Source organism: Rattus norvegicus, chromosome X, assembly GCF_036323735.1.
Source record: "Rattus norvegicus strain BN/NHsdMcwi chromosome X, GRCr8, whole genome shotgun sequence".
In the NCBI taxonomy this organism is placed as follows: domain Eukaryota; kingdom Metazoa; phylum Chordata; class Mammalia; order Rodentia; family Muridae; genus Rattus; species Rattus norvegicus.
In genome coordinates this window covers 59,585,433-59,605,050 of record NC_086039.1, presented here as the reverse complement: position 1 = coordinate 59,605,050, position 19,618 = coordinate 59,585,433, and the positions used below count along the sequence as shown (strand labels likewise).

At 36.5% G+C, this 19,618-nt stretch overlaps 1 pseudogene; it reads left to right on the top strand.

The window, feature by feature from the left end:
- The first annotated feature begins 6,794 nt into the window (after positions 1-6,794).
- Ppp4r3c-ps1 (protein phosphatase 4 regulatory subunit 3C, pseudogene 1) lies at positions 6,795-9,157 on the top strand (annotated as a pseudogene).
- Positions 9,158-19,618: the final 10,461 nt, after the last annotated feature.

Sequence of the window (19,618 nt, the reverse complement as noted above, 5' to 3'; positions counted from 1 at the left end):
TACCTATATTTTATGGTGAGTATATACTTTTAGGTAAGTAGATACCGTGTGTATCATTTTAGTACTGGATTACCTCGCTCATGATGATATTCTCAAGTTCCATCCAAATGCCTGAAAAAAATCATGATTTCTTGGATTTTAATACTTGAATAGCATTACATGATGTGGATGTATCACATTTTATTTATCATTCTTCAACTGAGGAAAAACTAAGTTTTTTTTTCCTTTTGTGGATATTATTAATAAAGCTGTTATGAACATAGTTAAGCAAGTGTCTTTGTGGGATGTTGGAGCATCTTTGGGTATATTCCCAGGAATGATACAGTTGAGTATTGAGATAGAACTATTCCAATTTTCTGAGAAATATCCAAATTAATTTCCAAAGTGGTTGTACAAGTGTGCACTAAGCCTAGCAATGAAGAAGTGTTCCTCTTGCTCAACATCCTTACCAGTATATGCTATCTCTTGAAATTTTGTTCCTAGCCCATTTTTATGTGTGTTAGATGGGACTTCAGAGGTGTTTTGGTTTGCAACCCCTGATTGCGAAGGACTTTGAACATTATTTTATTACTTTTAATATAAGTGCTCATCCCATCCCTCCTCATCACTGTCTCCAAGAGGATGTCCTCACACCTCCATCTTTACCAGGCCTCCCCACTCCCTGTGGCTTCAAGTATCTCCAGGGTTAGGTATGTCTTCTCTCACTGAGGCCACACCAGGCAGTCCTCTCTTTTACATGTATTGGAGGCCTCAGAGCAGCTACTGTGTGCTGCCTGGTTGGTAACTTAGTGTCAGAGATATCAGGGTCCCAGGTTACTTGAGACTGCTGTTCTTTCTATGGGGTTGCCCTCCAACTTAGCTTCTTTGACCTTTCCTTTATTCAACCATAGTGGTCTCAGACTTCAGTCCATTGGTTGGGCATAAGTAACTACATCTGTCTCAGTCAGTTGTTTGTAAGAAAACCATAGCATCAGTAATAGTGTCAGGCCTTGGGGCCTCCCCTTAAAGTGCTTTTCTACCATTTGTGATTTCATCTACGGAGTATTCTCTGTTTAGCTCTATACCACATTTTTAACTGGGTTATTCAAGTTGTTTCTAACTACCTGAGTTCTTCATAAATTTTGGGTATTAGCCTCTATCATATATAGGGTTTGTAAATATCGATTTCCAATCTTTAAGCATCCTATTTGTCCAATTGAGAGGGCCTTTGTCTTAGAGAATCTTTGTACTTTCATGAAGTCCCATTTTATCAATTTTATAGCCTGAGTCATTGCTATTCTGTTCAAGAAATCTTCTCCTGCAAATGAGTTCAAGGTATTTCACAGTTTCTTGTGTATTAAGTTTATGTAGAGGTTTTTGATCCACGTGAAATTGAGTTTTGTGCAGGGTGCTAAGTATAAATTTATTTTCATTCCTCTATATATAGATATCCACTTCATCTAGCACCATTTGTTGAACATGGTTTCTTCTGTCCATTGAATGGTTTTGGCTTCTTTACCAAAATTCAATTGTCCATAGTTGTGTAGATTTATATCTGTGCTGTTGATTCAATTTCATTGATCATCATATCTGTATCTGTACCAATGCCATACAATTTTTATCACTATTTTTCTGCAGTACAGATTGAGGTCAGAGATGATTATTTCTCCTAAAGTCTTTATGGTTCAGGATTGTTTTGGCTGTCCTGGGTTTTTATTTTTCAATATGGAGTTGAAAAATGATATTTCAGAGTCTAAAAAGATTATTAAAATTGTGTTGGGGATTGCATTGAATTTGTAGATGCCTTTGGTAAAATGGCAATTTTCACCATTTAAGTCCTACCTAATGATGAGCATGAGAGATCTTTTCATCTTCTGATATTTTCTTCAGTTTCTTTATTCAAGGACTTGAAGTTCTTGTCGTACAGATCTTTCTTCATTGGATAAATTTACACGAAGATATATTAAATTAATCATGTCTGTTATAGAGGCCATTATTTCCCTAGTTTCTTTCTCAGCTTGTTTTTCATTTATATAAATGAGGGCTACTGATTTCTTTGAGTTAATTTTGTATCCAGGCACTTTGCTGAACGTGTTTTTCTGCTGTAGGAGTTTTCTAGTAGAATTCTTGGGTTTACTTATGTATACTATCGTATCATCCACAATTAGCAATATTACCCCTTCTTCCTTTCCAATTTGTATCTCCTTGATCTCTTTTAATTGTATTATTGCTCTGGGTAGATATTCAAGTACTCTTTCAAATAGAGAGGGAGAAAGTGGGCAGCTTTGTACTGTCTTTGATTTTAGTGGAATTTTTTTTGGATACAAAAATATTTTTAATTTATTGAGATTTGACTCTGGCTCACAGTATGGTTCTCACCGAGAAATGTCAACTCTATTGAAACATATGTGTATGTTGGTATTCTTGGTAGTGGAAATGTTTTAAGTTTAATGTTTTAGTTTAATGTCTATTGGCTTGCTGTATGTCACTTTGATTATGTTTATGTATGTGTCCTGTATCTCTGATTTCTCTAATACTTTCAACATGGAGTAGTTTTGGATTTTGTCAAAGGCATTTTCAGCATCTAGTGAGATTATCGTGTGACATTTTTTCCCAATTTTTATATATGGTGGATTCCGTAAAATGATTTTCATATATTGAACCATACCTGGGATGAAGTTTACTTGGTGATGATTGATCATGTTTTCCTTGCAGTTCTTGATTCAATTTGCAGGTATTTTATTGACTATTTTTACATCAATTGTCATAAGAGAAATTAATTGGCTGGAAATTCTCCTTCTTTTTTGAATTTTTGTGTGATTTACGTATCAGGGTGACTGTGGCTTCATAAAATGAGTTAAACAGCATTCCTTCTGTTTTTATTTTGTGGAATAGTTTGAGAAGTATTGGTATTATCTCTTTGTGAATGTCTGGGACAATTCTTTATTAAAACCATCTGATTCTGGGTTTATATTGCCTGGGAGACTTTAATGAATACTTCTATTTCTTTAGGGGCGCTTATTATAGTTTACCTTATCTTGACTTAACTTTGGTAAGTGGTACCTGTCTAGAAATTGTCCACTTTGTCAAGATTTTGAAATTTTGTGGAGTAGAGGCTTTTTAAGTAAGACCTGATGAGTCTTTCAATTTTTTCAGTGTCTGTTGTAATATCTACATTTTCATTTCTGATTTGTTTAATTATATAGTTTATCTCTCTCTTATGTTTAGTTTGGCTAAGTGTTTATGTATCTTACTGATTTTCTCTTAGAACCAGCTCTTGGTTTCATTGATTCTTTGTATTGTTTTCCTTGTGTCTAACTGATTGATATCAGTACTGATTTTGATTATTTTCTCCATTGTATTCTTCTACACTTGATCTTAGCCAAAAGGCCGAGAAGCGATTGTATTCTTCTTTGGAGTGGTTGCTTCTTATGTTTCAAGAGCATTAAGGTATACTTTTACATTGCTGGCATGAGAACTTTGTAATTTCTTTATGGAGGTAGTTAATACACTAAATTGCCTCTTAGCATGATTTTAATTGTGTCCCATAATTTATGGAATGCTGTTCTTTAATTTTCATTGAATTCATGAAATTCTATAATTTCTTTCAGTATTTCTTTCTTGACCCAGAGACTATTGAGTAGAGAGCTGTTCAGTTTCCATGTGTGTGTAGTTTTTCTGGTGTTTCTCTTGTTGTTGAAGGTAAGCTTTAATTCATATGATCTGATAAGACAATTAATTATTTCAATTTTCTTGCCTCTCTTGAGGCTTGCTTTTTGAGCAACTATAAACATAACTTTGGAGAAGGATCCATGAGATGCAAAGAAGAAGGTATATTCTTTTTGTTTTTTGTAAAATATTGTATAGATATCTGTTAGGTTCATTTGATGCATATGTCTATTAATTTGGTTATTTCTTTGTTTAGTTTTTTTCCAGATGACCTGAGAATTAGTGAGGATGTGATAGTGGTGAAGTCTCCCAAATTATTGTACAGGGTTTGATGTGTGATTTATTCTTTAGTAATATTTCTTTCACAAATTTGGATGTCATTGTGTTTGGGACATTGATATTTAGAATTGAGACATCATCTTGGTACATTTATCCTTTCAAGAATAGGAAGGGTTCTTCCTAGTGTACTTTGAGTACTTTTGATTGAAAATCTATTATATTGGATAGTATAATCATTATTACAGCCTGCTTCTTGGGTTCATTCACTTGGATATCTTTATTCCAGCCCTTTGCTCTTAGGTGATGCCTTTTGGTATGGCTGAGTATGTTTCCTATATGTAACAGAATGATGGATAGTATTTTTTGCATCTACTCTGTGATCCTGTGTCTTCTTACTGAAGAATTAAGTCTATTGATTTTGAGTGACATTAATGACCAGTGATTGTCATTTGCTGTTATTTTTATGTTAGTGGTATTAAAGTGTGTGTGTGTGTGTGTGTGTGTGTGTGTGTGTGTGTGTGTGTGTATGAGAGAGAGAGAGAGAGAGAGAGAGAGAGAGAGAGAGAGATTGAGAGAAAGAGAAAGAGAGAAAGAGAGAGAGAGAAATTGTTTTGGTGATATTGAATTACTTATTCCCTGTTTTTCTTGGAAATAGTTATGATTCTTCAGTTGTAGTTTTCCATCTAGTATTTTTGTAGTACTGTTTTTTTGATAGCTATTGCTTGAGTTTGTATGTGTCTTGAAATGACTTCTTTTCTCCTTCTATGTTGATTGAGAGATTTTCTGGGTATAGTAGTTTAATTTGGCTTATGTGGTTTTTTATTTTTATTTTTTAGAACATTCAAGTTATCTGTCTTGGCCCTTTTAGCTTTCCAAGTCTCTGTTAAGGTGTTGTGTGTACTTCCAACACAGCTACCTTTGTATGTCTCCTGGCCTTTGTCCTTTGCTGCTTGGAATATTGTGTCTTGGTTCTGTAAATTTTTTGTTTTGATTATTATTTGTAAGAAGGTTTTTGTTTTTTGGTTCTGTTTGATTTGTATTGTGCAAACTTTTTGTACCTTTATAGGCATGTCTTACTTTAGGTTAGGAAAATCTATGACTTGATCAAAAATATTTCTTGACCTTACAGCTCTGAATCTTCTTCTCCCTTTATTCTTTTTTTTTCCATTTGGTCTTTTCATAATGTCCCAAATTTTCTAGATGTTTTGTGTCAGGAATTGTTTAGATTAAACACTTTCTTTGACAAATCTGTTACTTCTAATGAAATGTCAATGACTGAGGTTCTCTTTTCTGTCTCTTATATTGTATCAGTGATGCTAGCATTTGTAGGTTGTGTTTTCTTTTTTCCTAGTTCCTTTCATTTCCAGAATTCCCTGTTTTTGTTCTTCACTGATTACTTCCATTTCATTTTCTGGTCTTGAATTATTTTATTAATTTCCTTTAATTCTTTACTTTTTTCTGAGTTTTTGAGAGAGTATTTATATTATCCAATTATTTATGTTTTCCTGGCTTTCTTTGAGTAAATTATTCATTCCATCCAATTTTTGTGTTTTCCTTGATTTATTTTAGGGATTAATTAATTTCCTCTTTAAATATCTCTATCATCTTCATAAAGTTGATTTTAATAATACATTCTTAGTCTTCAGCTGTGTTGGAATATGAAGGATTTGCTATAGAAGGATATTTCGACTCTGGTGCTGACCTACTGCCCTGAATGTTATGGATGTGTTCTTACACTAGTGTCTAAGTATCTGAGTTTGTGTGATATTTGATCTAGGTACTTATTTCTGAGTTCTGCTTTGGCTTGTTTTGTTTCTTTGTTTTTTGATTTTTAGTTTTTTGGAGGACAATTTTGTTCTTGATTTCCATCTGCTCTCTAGTATTATAGCCAGTGTGGACTCTGGTTGAGTAGAGGATCTCCATTTGAGTTAGACACTACACTTCTGATGGCCAGAAGAGCAAGTTCAAAGCATCATAGAACAGTAAAAAAATTTTTTTAAAAAGGAAGAAAATGAAACAACTTATATGTCTCAATTCTCAATCTTAGCAAAATTAAAACGCAGTTCCTTTTTGACCCAATTCTTTTCAGTAATTTTAAGATTAGGCAAAAGCCAATATGTAATGAAATATTTTACCCACTAGAAGCTGAAAATTCAGGCTGAACAGAATGGAATAATTGAGCTGACAGTTTTACTTTCAGAAAAAGATCACTAAATATATAGACATATGATAAAGAATGCAAGATCAACAAGAGTACTTTTTGTAGAGAAACCTAATTATATTTCTCTGATTCTGGGGATGGATTATTGTTTGTAGATGACATACTTGTGCTTATGTGCCTGAGCCTTTCATTAACATGCAGTGTGAAGGACAGACTTGAACAAAACTTAGGTAACTATATTTCCTTTTGCTTAAGGTCCTAAGTACCACACTTATTACAAGTTAAAATACTTCTGTGAAATGAAATATATCACAGAAAGCATATATATTATTTTCTAGGCTTCCACTTTTAAGGTAGCACAGGCAGGTCCCTTTAACAGTGATTGTTATATAAGCACATTCTTTTAGGTAGACGCTTAGGTGAATAACAAGATTCTTCCAGACCTATAGCAGGCTCAAAGTCTCAAGTGCCCCGGGAGGGGGATTTGTTGGTGATAGTTCAGTGAGGGAGAATTGAGAAATATCAGGGCCTTCTCCTCTAGTAATTCTAATGACTTTGGTTTCTCACTTAGCCCTGCCCTTCATTTAACCATCAGTAATCTGTTCTCATATAATATTCAGAATTGCAAGCACAGTGACATTCCTGGTCAAGGTAGCAAGGGATAGTTACCTCTGCGAAGAATATGAAAACCGAGATCTACACAAGGATGTGGCCAAGCAAGGCAATGCCAGAGACCAAAATGGACTATAAACTTTATACCATAAAGTCTATGCCATGGTGGAAGACAAGCAGTGGAAAGACATAGGTTCAGGACAAATTTCATCCAAACACATCAAACAGCTCCAGGACATATGCCTAGTTGTTTACCCAGAATAAAATAGTCCATTGTTTATGGAGTATAAGATGCATCCTAATGTGCCCTTTCAGAAACATCAAGGGGAAGTAATTATTTGGTCTGAAGGCAAGAACCACAGTATGGAAATATACTTCCAGGACCCAAATGGCTGTCAAGAGATATGGGAAGGTATCTGCAAAGTCCACGGTAAAGCTCCAAGTGTAGAAATCACACAGGAACTTACTAATAATCTGGAAAGTTTTGAAGAACTGCCACCAATCAGGAGTCTGATTGAGAGGTCAAAGTGTGGACCCTGTACCCTTCAAAACATTCCAAATTTACTTTGTTGCATAGATGGAATGCCAAGCCAGAAAAAAAGACTGGTGCTGGACTTAGAAAATGAAGGTTACATTAAAAAATTGCTACAGTTGTTTCACACCTGTGAAAAACATCGTAACATGGAAGGCTTGCTCTATTTGAATAGCATCATTAGAGGAATTCTGTTTCTAAATGATACTCGCTTGTTTAAGATCATGTTTTCTGATGAATTCATCATGGATGTGATAGGATGCCAAGAATATGGCCATGGTTTAGATCAGCCAAAGTGGTACAGAAAAGTCCTGATTCAAAATTACTAATTCAAGCAATGTATGCCAATAACACACTCCCAACTTAGGTAAAAAGTATACCAGACCTATAGAATGCAATATGTTCATGATATTATGTTGCCTACCCTATCCATACTTGAGATAAATTGTCTTTCTGATCTTACCGCTATGATTTTTTCAATAAAATTGAAATAATTACCATGATGCATGAAGATGAAAACTTTTTCCTTGAAATTTTTGCTCAGCTAAAAGATAACACTGTACATAATGAGAGATGATATGAATTATTATTATTATTCAAGGAATTCTGTACATTTGCTAAAATATTACAGTCTGAAAAGAAAAATGCATTACCAAAATCACTGTTGAAGCTTTGAATCATGAGTGCTCTGAAAGCTGTAGTATGCATGCATGATTACCAAATAAAAGTAGCTGCTCTAGCAATATTTGCTTATTTAGTAAAATATAGTCCACGCCTAGTCTAAGCTTATTCACTGGAAGAAACTCAGGAAAGTGAAGATAATGATGACCTTATCACTGATATAATGATTGAAAAAATGACCTGTTATTTTGATCCTGAATTTTCACAAAGCTCCATTTTGAAAACAGTTCTGCATGTTCTTCTTGATCCAGAAAATATGTATGTTACATATGAGGGATCTGAAAGAAGAACATTTCTGAATTTCTTTTATAAATGTTGCATGAATAACCTTATAGAACCGATTTTGTCCACCACAGTAGAAAATGGCAGTGATTATATTAGGCTAACATCTACCCTGATGATTATCAAAATCCACAGTTGCTTGGAGCAGCTTTAGAAATATCCACACTTTGTATACAATGCCACTCGAGGTATATATAATGTCTTATTTTGAGTAACAACGTACTCAGCAGAATCTTGGTGCTGATGAGTTAAAGCACACCTTTCTAATTTTGAGTGGTGTCCGGTTTATGAGAAATATGATTGGCGTTAAAGATGAAATTTATAATCTTTACATAAAGGAAATTCTTTTTAAACCAGTTGCAAATGCTTTTATGCACAATGGAACTCAATAAAATATGTTAAATTCAGCCATTGTTGAACTCTTTAAATTTGTGAAAGAAGAAAACATCAAGTCTCTTATTGCAACATCATGGAAAAAAATTTTATAGCTTTGAATCAATTGAGTATGTCCAGACCTTTAAAAAGTTGAAAACTAAATATGAAGAGGAGAAGAAGAAAGTTGAATAAGAAGGTATTTACATAAAGTAATCTACCCAAAAACATGTTGTGGATGTATCAAAGTTATGAAGGTAAAAGTAAATGGAAACATATGTTGTAGAGGAATAACAGAAGAAGCTGCTATTTTACCAATGGAAAATGATTTCCCAAGTCATTATGACATGTTTATGAAAATTAAAGAAACAAACGAAAGTGAAAATAAAATAGAAAACCTCAAAAGAAAGTCATCTGAAGCCTCTAAATGCTGTGCATCTCATGATGATGCTTCTGTTAAAAGAATGAGTAGGTCACATTGTAGCAGCCTGGTTTCCTTAGTAGACTACCCATATGATAATGATGGTGAGAATGATGATGATCCTTAATCTAATGATGAAAATGAAGATGAAGAACTTCCCCAAAAATGATCTAATCTTATTTCATAAAATCATATGAGGCCCTCAATTCCTAAATCAATTAAAATCTATAAATAGCACAAATTGAAAAATCCTACTTAAAAAAACTTCTCCTATGGACTTTTACATATGGTAGAATGTAGTGTAAATGAATGAATAAGTGGCCTCAATTTTATATAAGGAAAAGTTCCCATAAAATAGATATATAATATAAAATAAAGAGCAACTGAGTCATAACTTCAAATCAAGAACAACTTACTTTAGCAGCATGGTTTGGAAGGAGGAAAGAATTTGATAAAGTAATACAATTTTTACTAATGTCTTTATAATAGAAGTGACTACAAAGTTTTTACTGCAAAAATGACTCTCTGAAAAGGTATAGCTTGAATTCTTTCCATAAATTGAAGTTTGTATAAAGTATCTTTTGTTTGTATGGAAGACAAAGTCATATAAATGCAAAATTAAACTGAGATTTTTGGCATTTTGGTGAAGATTTAGCAGAACCCCAACATTATGAAACATAATTATAGGGAAATTATAGGGAAACAATGTTCAGTGCATTTTAGTACTTATTTTCATAAAGAAAATGCTAGACTGGATATTAAATGAGCTGTGGTTAATGTAGTTAGTTCTTTTTGGGTAAGTAATATCAACTATCGGCATCAATATAGTATAATTCACAATGTGGTTTCTGGAGGACTTTCAGAGGATAAAACATGATGCATCAAATATGCAGTTTTTAAAAGTTAATGAAGTTTTGTCATTTTCCCAGAGGTAGTATTTACATACTTGGTCACACACACACACACACACACACACACACACACACACACACACACACACATGAAAGCAGTACAGTAGATTGCAAGCATTATTTTCATGCAATTCAGTTGGTCCTAAACTCTTTCAGGCAGCTTGTCTGGTTTGTGTTTCTTGCAGGCAGCAGAATTGGTGTCACTTTTTTATCAGGTTGTCTTTTCTGAGAGAGACTCTTAACAAAATCTTATTGCATATTGTTTTTTATTCTTTACGTACATAACATCCTGACTGAATTTTGCCCCACTTCCACTCTCTGAGTATCCTTCCCTATCTCACGTCTGCTCTAATTCCACCCCACCTCCATTTCCTTTCAAAAAACAAGCTGACTTCCCAGGGATATCAACTGAACACGACATAATATGTTACAATAAGACAAGGCCTACACCTCATATCAAGGTTGGAGAACACTAGCTAGTAAGAAGAAAAGAGGCCCTAACAAAGGCAAAGAGTCTAAGATATAATCACAGACTTCTACATAGATGTGTTTCTATGAACATCACTATAGCCTCTAGAAGAAGCAGAGACCAAGAACATCCAAACACCAATGAGCAGCATCATAGTCCACAAAAATCAAGATCTATTTAGGTGGAAACACAGACCATTGAAATTGCCATGACCTCTAGTAATAACATGGACCATAGACATCAAGCCCTTAAGCACAAAGCAGACCATGGACAATATCCTGGTTCTCATGGAGGTGTCCTGTGATGCCTCATGGTCTGTACTGCAGTTGAGGACCTTGTTTTAGTTCTTGGTCCTATTGTAGCTGAAGACCATGTGGTTTTCTGTGTCCTATGTTATGACTGAAGGTCATGTGTATATCCATCATCAATGCACCACCTGAAGACATGTTGAGGTTAGAGGGCCAAGCTGGTACCAGGAATCATGTTGGTGTGCATGGTCTGGAATGCTTCCTGAGGTCCTATTGATATCTGCTGCTACTTGTGTCCATGTTCTTGTTTATGGTCTTGCTGCATCAAGGGCAGTGTTGATGACCAAGTCCCTTCTTACCACCAAAGAATATGGAGATACCCATTGTCTGTTGTACAACCTGAAGATATATTGATGACTGTGAACCTTGCTGTCACCAGAAACTATGTGGAAGACATGATGCCACTGGCTATGAAGGACTAGGAAGCTTCATTGGCAGTGGTATCAGTGACTCAAGACTCACAGTGGAGAATGAGAGAAAGAGGGACAATTCTGTGTCCACCTTACTTCCACATACTAACCCTCAAGTTGAACATCCTAGATAGAATGCCATAAAGATCTTTAAAATAGTCATTGGAATGCTGAGGTACAGCTCTTTACAGTGGGCAGATTTCTGTGGGAGGCAGAGTTGGGAGTAGGGAAAGACTCAGTTTTCTATAAGGGCCTGAGAACTGAGAGTTAGATCATGCTCCACTGAGTATATAAGCAAAGCAAATTTAACTTGCTATTATGTTCTTTCTTTTATCTTCTTTTATTTTTCCTTGGTACTGAGGGGGTACAAAATTGTTGCGGTGGACCAGGGAGGACTGGGAAGTGAATGTAATTGTAGTATATTAAGGCAAATTTCCTAATAAACAATAAAATGTTATATTAAGAAGGAGTCAGAAATAACCTGCACTTCACTTCTCTCTATTTCTTAGGGGAAACGGGACTGTTTATATGGTTTATCTGATCCTGATTTAACTATGGTACCTGGTATCTGTCTAGAAAACTGTCTATTTCCTCCAGATTTTCCAATTTTGTTGCATACAGGCTTCTGTAGTAAGATCTCATTTTTTTTAATGTCCTCAGTTTCTGTTTTTGTTTCTCCCTTTTCATTTCTGATTTTGTTCATTCGGATACTGTCTCTGTGCCCTGTGCTTAGTCTGGCCAAGGATTTAGATAACATGTTGATTTTCTGAAAGAACCAGCTCCTGGTTTTGTTGATACTTTGCATAATTATTTTTGTTTCTATTTGGTTGATTTCAGCCCTAAGTGTGAATATTTCCTACTGTCCAGTCTTTTTGTGTTTATTTGCTTCTTTTTGTTCTAGAGCTTTCGTGCATACTGTCAAGCTCTTAATGTATGCTCTCTCCAGGTTCTTTTTGGAGGCACTCAGACCTATGAGTTTTCCTCACAGCACTGCTTTCATTGTATCACATAAGTTTTGGCATGCTGTTTCTTCTTTTTTATTAAATTCTAAAAATTCATTCTTTATTTCTTCCTTGACCAAGTTGTCATTAAGTAGAGCATTGTTTAGCTACCATGTGTATGTTGGCTTTCCGTTGTTTTTGTTGTTATTGAATGTTGTTGTAAAAATATAAAAAATAAAAGCTGTCTTTTATTTCTCACTAGATCTGGCACCACAGTGCCCCCAAGATATCTGCTAGATATCTTTTTTTTTTTGATGGTTCAAATCAGCTTTACTAATGGATGGGTCAGTGCACCTGAAGTCTGAGGCTAAGTGAAGTTTCTTCCTCTCTGAAGTGATGACAGCTAAGCCCTCTTGGTTGGCTCACAAATTTATCCACCCAGTCAGAGAGAGAGAGGTTGGAATGTGGAGAACTGGTGTTGGATGGGTCCACCATGTGCAGGTCCTGTTGAGTCTGTTTATGGCATAGAGACTGGAAGTCCAAAATCAGGTCCAAGATAGACAGAAAAAGAGAGAAAAGTAGGAGGATAAGTAAGAAGGAGCCATCAGCATATTATCTCCCTCAAGTAGAGAAGTCAACCCAAAGATGCTCAAGTCCCATCAACTACAACTATCCCTGAAGACACACCACATGTAAAAGCATCTCACTAGTACTTGCCCATTAGACTGGGATGTTGTGAGAGAATCTTCTTCTGTCTGACTCAGCAGAAAATATAAGTTAAAAATGAAAAGTAGATGTGAACTTGGGTCAGAAACTCAATGTACTACTCAATAAGTAAGTGGTTAAGTACTACACTCTTGGAGCCCTTAGGTTCAATGGACAGTAACTCAATCTGCCTCTGAGAAAAAGCACCCAATTTCCCCATATGTACTCCCATCTTTGGAACTCTAGACAAAGAGTATATACATTTCATTGCAAATGTCCCTTAGAAAACTGCTCATTTCCTAAGGTTGATTCAAGGCATAGGGCTGCTTATCAAAAATGATTTCCTCTTTAGTTAACTAAAGAAGAAGAATATTTTTCTGTCCTCATATGACCTCATATCACCACAAGTGATACTCACTATAATTTATATAGGAAAAGGCATTAATTGCTTCTAAGCCTTGGGCTGCCTATGAATCTCTCAATACATTCACAGACAGTGAAGCAGGAGTGTAAGTTCCTAAGTCATCTGTCTATTAAGCATTAAGCGCTGAACTCTTTTTCTGTTCTCGACTCTAGACTATATTTTTCTAAGGACCGCTGAGAAGGAAATCTCAACACATTCAGGAAACAACAATTAGGGGCTCTTCGTATTCCTTCTGTAGTTATGTGGAGTGGTGTTGAACTCATGGCAGAAACTCATCTGAAGACTTATTACAGCTAGGGAGTACACATTAGAGGGGCAGCAAAAGCACAAGAGTAAAATTCTTTCAAGCTTGTGACAGATAGCAGAGTTTCACAGCAAGCAAAATAGCAAAAAAATTTGTTACAAATGTTTTTGGAACAGCAACTTTTCCTTCTAGACAGTGGTGTAACCCCTAATTTCTAGAACTCTTAAAAAAACCATCTTTCCTATTTTCTGCTTATTTTTTATGTCTGTCTTTTTATTATTTTTATGTACAATGTATGTTGATCATATTCTTTCTCTTCCTCTAGCTTTTCCAAAATCTTCTTAATCTCCCTACCCGACCCAACAATGTTCTCTCTTTCTCCATTCTCTCTCCCAGTCTCTCCTCCCATCTCCTCTCCTCTCTACTCCTCTCCTCTTCTCCTTTCTTTATCTCTCTCCTATTTCTCTCTATCTTTCTCTTGTGAAACAAAATAAAGTTTACACGCAAACCATAAAACAAAACTATCAGTTTATTTTGTGTTGATCAACTACTCCTGGGCATGGGACCTTTCCTGGACTTTGTTTCATTTACCTAGTGACATTCTACTCTAGAAAACTGGTTTTCCATTTCCTAACTGGTATCAAATACCTTCATGGTTAGGGATAGGACTTTGTGTCCACTCCTCAGCTTTAAGTTCTTGTTTGGTTTGAATCTCTGCAGGTCTTGTGCATACATTCTCTGTGAATTTAAGTGAGTCTCTATGAGTTTGAGTATTGATCCTGTTGTGTTTTGAAGATACTGTTTCTTTGGAGTCATACACCAACTCTGGCTCTTATACCTCCTTTTCTGTATATATTCCTAAGCCTTGAGAGGAAAAGATTGATAATGACATCTCATTTAAGGCTGAATGACCCAAAATCTCTCTTTATCTGCACACTGTCCAGTTGTAGGTCTCAGTCAATTACCATGAATTACACGAAGACATTTCTCTGATAAGTCCTAAGCAGTGCTTTGATCTAAGGGTACAGTAGTATGCCATTTGGAGTCATTTTAGTTACATGTTTCTTTTTTTTTTTCTACTGACTCTGTTCCTTTGAGTTTTATTTTTCTTTTTTTATGCTATTTTCTTTAATTTAGAGAATACTTTATTAGTTTTTGTAATCAAACCGACGTAGATAAGACCTTACATATTTAATACAGTGTGTTACCCCTGTACAAATGGAAAAAACTTAAGTTCAACATTTCTAGACCAATATGGCTGTTAATTTCTGTACAGTGCCAACTCAACACAGTAAACGGGGATACTTTTTTCGAAAGTTGACAGCACAGGTAAAGTTTCAAAAAATTCAAATTATATATCTGTATATATATATTTATATTTATATAAAAAGACCAATAATAGCAGTGTGTTATGCATCAACAGCAGCAACAGCTTTTCCAGGTTCTGCAGTCATCTGAACAAAACTGTAGAGACATCCAGCACACTCCATTAAAAAAAAAAAAAGTAAAAAAAACAAAACCCGAGAAAACAGCACAGTTCTGTTACTCTTGTGGTACCTGGCACCATTTTTTTTTTAAAATTAGCTTCTCAATCATCATCTGGAAAGAAAACATTCTGAGCAACATTATTAAAAACAGCTCTGATAAAGCACGGTCACTACTACGTATCATAAAGCAGGTACAAGCTATTTTACATCCACAGAGGTATGATACAGTACTGTCCTACATCTATAATACTAGAGGATACAATTTAAAAGGCATTATTTGAGACTTGATTCTACTTTTCCAGCAGAGGGCCCAAAGGATGGTGTGACACAGCTTTGTAAAGAAACATACTCTAGACAGGATTTCCTTTCACTAGTGGCACACTTCTAAGGATTCATTCTCTCCATGAATGTCAGCTAAAACCGTTATTAAAAAAATGAAATATCCCTACAACAAAACCGTATAACCACCGGATTCACATGAAGATGATCTAGTGGAGACAAGCTGGACCTCACCTTACCAACATCTGCTAGATATCTTAAGTCTCAGTCAGCAAAGCCTCTCACCCGCTGTGCTCCATCACATATCACACTGCCAAAGGCCTCTCTCTGAGCCTAGCAGTAATCTCTCTACCTATCTACTTCCCAAGGCAGGTTTCCATGACAGAAACACACAACCCAATTCTGTGGCAGCCCAGTGTCTTTAGTGGCCACATGCTTTCTTACACTTAAATTGCTACATGAAATAACACACAACACAATAACCTTTGATCCAACTGATAAGATATAATTGCCCACATAAACATACAAAGCCCAGTACACATCCATCTCTTAAGAACATTCATAACAACCTGTAAATGTACAGAATGGAATCTTAACGTCAGGTTCCATGTTGTCCCACAGCTACTCCCCAGTCACTTCCTCCCTCCCATTCCCATCTCATCTACTTCTTTCAAACTTTTCTCCTGCCCATCCTTCCTTCTCGTTCATTGACAGGCCTCATTCTATCTTGTGCCTGCCTCACCTGTGACATCATTCCATATTTCACCCCTTTTGTCTAATTAAAAAAAAACTTTTCTCTCAAGTATAAGATGAGTACAACTATTATCGTTTTGTAATTAAAAGCATAAAATATGTCTAACACCCAGTCCAACACTTTATCAGTTAGACAGAACATTTAGTTATCTATTCCAGCTTAAAAAAGACATAAAATCTATGTTATATCCTGGATAGCTTGTATACTACCTGATAACTATCTAATACAATAGGTATTTTCAGAGTTAAACAGCCTGATAGGCTATGAGACTATAATCAGTCTCCAACCCCATCAGAAATCTAAGAATGACCAAATATCTATACACATAGGAAGCTTAACACAGCTTCCAGAACTGAGAGGTTGTAGAGACAAATCTCCACTAGCACAGTCCTCTGTTAGCAACATGTGAGTGCAAGTCTTCAGCCTTCTGGCCCAAAATCAACTGACAGACTCTTGAAATACAGATTTTTGAAGGGCTGATTACCCTGGCTTGGCAGGGCTTATCAGTCAACTATTCTGCATAATTTGCCCTTTTCTGGACAGCATTAGTCTGCAGATGAAACAGGCAGTTTTGTCCAGTGTCTGCCTAGACACAAAGTATTGCCTCACCTGGAGGTAGAGATGTTCAACTTCTTCATGAAATCCACCAAAGGGGAACTGTTAGGAGCATATAAGTCTCAACCAAAGGTAAATAACTTTAAATATCATATTTTGTGGATTTCTGCGTTTTGAAAACCATCCATCTATATAAGGTAAGATAGACTGTTGTCTCCATATCTTAAATATTATCGTGAAAGTACTCTCACAAACTCAGAGCCAATGAATTTGCCTTTTGGCCCTCAACTCACATAATCAACTCAGAAGTTTATAATGACATCAATAGAAGGAATAGCTCTAAACTTTGTACTCTTAAACTTTTTTGACAAGTAAATTCTATACCAAAGCAAAGATATCCCAGCCTAGCTACCAAATGAGATTATGACTGTATAACTCAATCTAGCTAATTCCTCCCTGTTAAATTACAACCAGTTCTAAATTCCTCATAAAACCAATTTTAAAATAACCACTTTCAGTCCCCCAAAAGTCCAGGGAATGGGGGGGACAACTCCTCCATAATTTCTTCAAGCTGTACATGGGTGTTTAGATATCCTTGGGAGTAGGGGGATAGGAAGAATGAAGCAAATGCTGTTGCAGGATGTGTCCTGACTGGACCCAGCTGAAAGTCCTCGAGACCAGGAATCCCAAGTAGGCATACTCTACAAAATATAACTCTCAAGACAATAGTTTAGAATAGAGATATCTTTTTGTTTGATTCTCCTGGATCTAGTTTTTCAGGTGGTCTACCTCTCTCAAATCTGATCAGTATGGCTCTGTGAGGTTTCCAGAGCCTAATCACACTTTTTTTAAAACACAAAGACAAAATATTTCAACATTTCTCTCAAAAACACTGTTTTCCTTAGTCTGTAACCAGAAAACCTTGCATCTTGCACCCTCCCAGAGTAATAATATCACCATAAAACCCAAAATCACAGTCATTATAAAGATTAAGCAATTTTTTAAAAGGAAGTAAGCTGAACAATAGTGTTAAAAAATGAGCTTGATAGGATTTTGTACTCGTTGCCATCATGAAATTAACCAAAAATTCCCATGGAGCCCATGTTAAGAGAATCTGAGCTTCTTGTTGAGGTAAATATCAAAAATAACCGCAGGTCCTCGCTAGCCAGCATCAACAAGCTGTATGGCCTTTAACTGGATAATTGATAAAACTAAACACCTATCAATTGCAATATCAATAAGCAACATATCAAACCAGGACTTTAGCCCAAAATATATCCGTCTGTTAAGCTCTCTACCTACCCGGAATCACAGATTTTTATTTATTAATAGCTTCAATAATATAAGTCTATATTCACTCTGCTTTGTGTTGCAGACATTTATCACAATTCTCTACTTGGAGTCAGTGACTAATTCTCCTTAAGTTCCTGAACCATGGGTGAAAATCCCCAGATGATTTGGGTAATCTCTGTACTTACTCCTTAAAACAAATTTAATCATACTTCTTCCTTCTAGTAATACCTGTCATTATGAAGTAGCTTGTCTAACTAGGATTTCAATCCAAAGTTCCTACAGAGTCCACATTAGAAGGAATGAGTATCCTGAAAAACTTTCGAAACAACTTTCTTTAAAAACTAACTTTATGTCTAACTCTCCGAGTTGCCATTACTTACCACACAGCAGGGGACCTACAGCCTGCCAGCCCAGGCTGCTTCTGACTTTCTTTGTTCAAAGTTCCCTCACTTGATACATCATGTGACTCAACATGGCGCTGACATCCTCTTACTTAGAAAATAAACTTTCGGCAGCAGCTCTCTGCTCCCAGACCCGGTGAGAGAGAGACCCAACCGCCTGGTCAGGTGGGCACTCCTGAGGCTGCAGAGCGGAAGAGACCACCAACACTGCTCACCCCTGCCCACATCCCTGGCCCAAGAGGAAACTGTATAAGGCCTTTGGGCTCCCGTGGGGGAGGGCCCAGGAGCTGCAGGACTTCTGCGCCTGAGACACCGCCGGAACCTGAAAGAAACAGACCGGATAAACAGTTCTCTGCACCCAAATCCCGTGGGAGGGAGAGCTAAACCTTCAGAGAGGCAGACAAGCCTGGGAAACCAGAAGAGACTGCTCCCTGCACACACATCTCGGACGCCAGAGGAAAAAGCCAAAGACCATCTGGAACCCTCGTGCACTGAAGCTCCCGGAAGGTGCGGCACAGGTGTCCCTGGTTGCTGCCGCTGCAGAGAGCCCCTGGGCAGCACCCCACGAGCGAACCTGAGCCTCGGGACCACAGGTAAGACCAAATTTTCGGCTGCAAGAAAGCTGCCTGGTGAACTCAAGACACAGGCCCACAGGAACAGCTGAAGACCTGTAGAGAGGAAAAACTACACGCCCGAAAGCAGAACACACTGTCCCCATAACTGACTGAAAGAGAGGAAAACAGGTCTACAGCACTCCTGACACACAGGCTTATAGGTCAGTCTAGCCACTGTCAGAAATAGCAGAACAAAGTAACACTAGAGATAATCTGATGGCGAGAGGCAAGCGCAGGAACCCAAGCAACAGAAACCAAGACTGCATGCCATCATCGGAGCCCAATTCTCCCGCCAAAACAAACATGGAATATCCAAACACACCAGAAAAGCAAGATCTAGTTTCAAAATCATATTTGATCATGATGCTGGAGGACTTCAAGAAAGACATGAACACACTTAGGGAAACACAGGAAATCATTAATAAACAAGTAGAGGCCTAAAGAGAGGAATGGCAAAAATCCCTGAAAGAATTCCAGGAAAACACAATCAAACAGATGAAGGAATTAAAAATGGAAATAGAAGCAATCAAGAAAGAACACATGGAAACAACCCTGGATATAGAAAACCAAAAGAAGAGACAAGGAGCTGTAGATACAAGCTTCACCAACAGAATACAAGAGATGGAAGGGAGAATCTCAGGAGCAGAAGATTCCATAGAAATCATTGACTCAACTGTCAAAGATAATGTAAAGCGGAAAAAGCTACTGGTCCAAAACATACAGGAAATCCAGGACTCAATGAGAAGATCAAACCTAAGGATAATAGGTATAGAAGAGAGTGAAGACTCCCAGCTCAAAGGACCAGTAAATATCTTCAACAAAATCATAGAAGAAA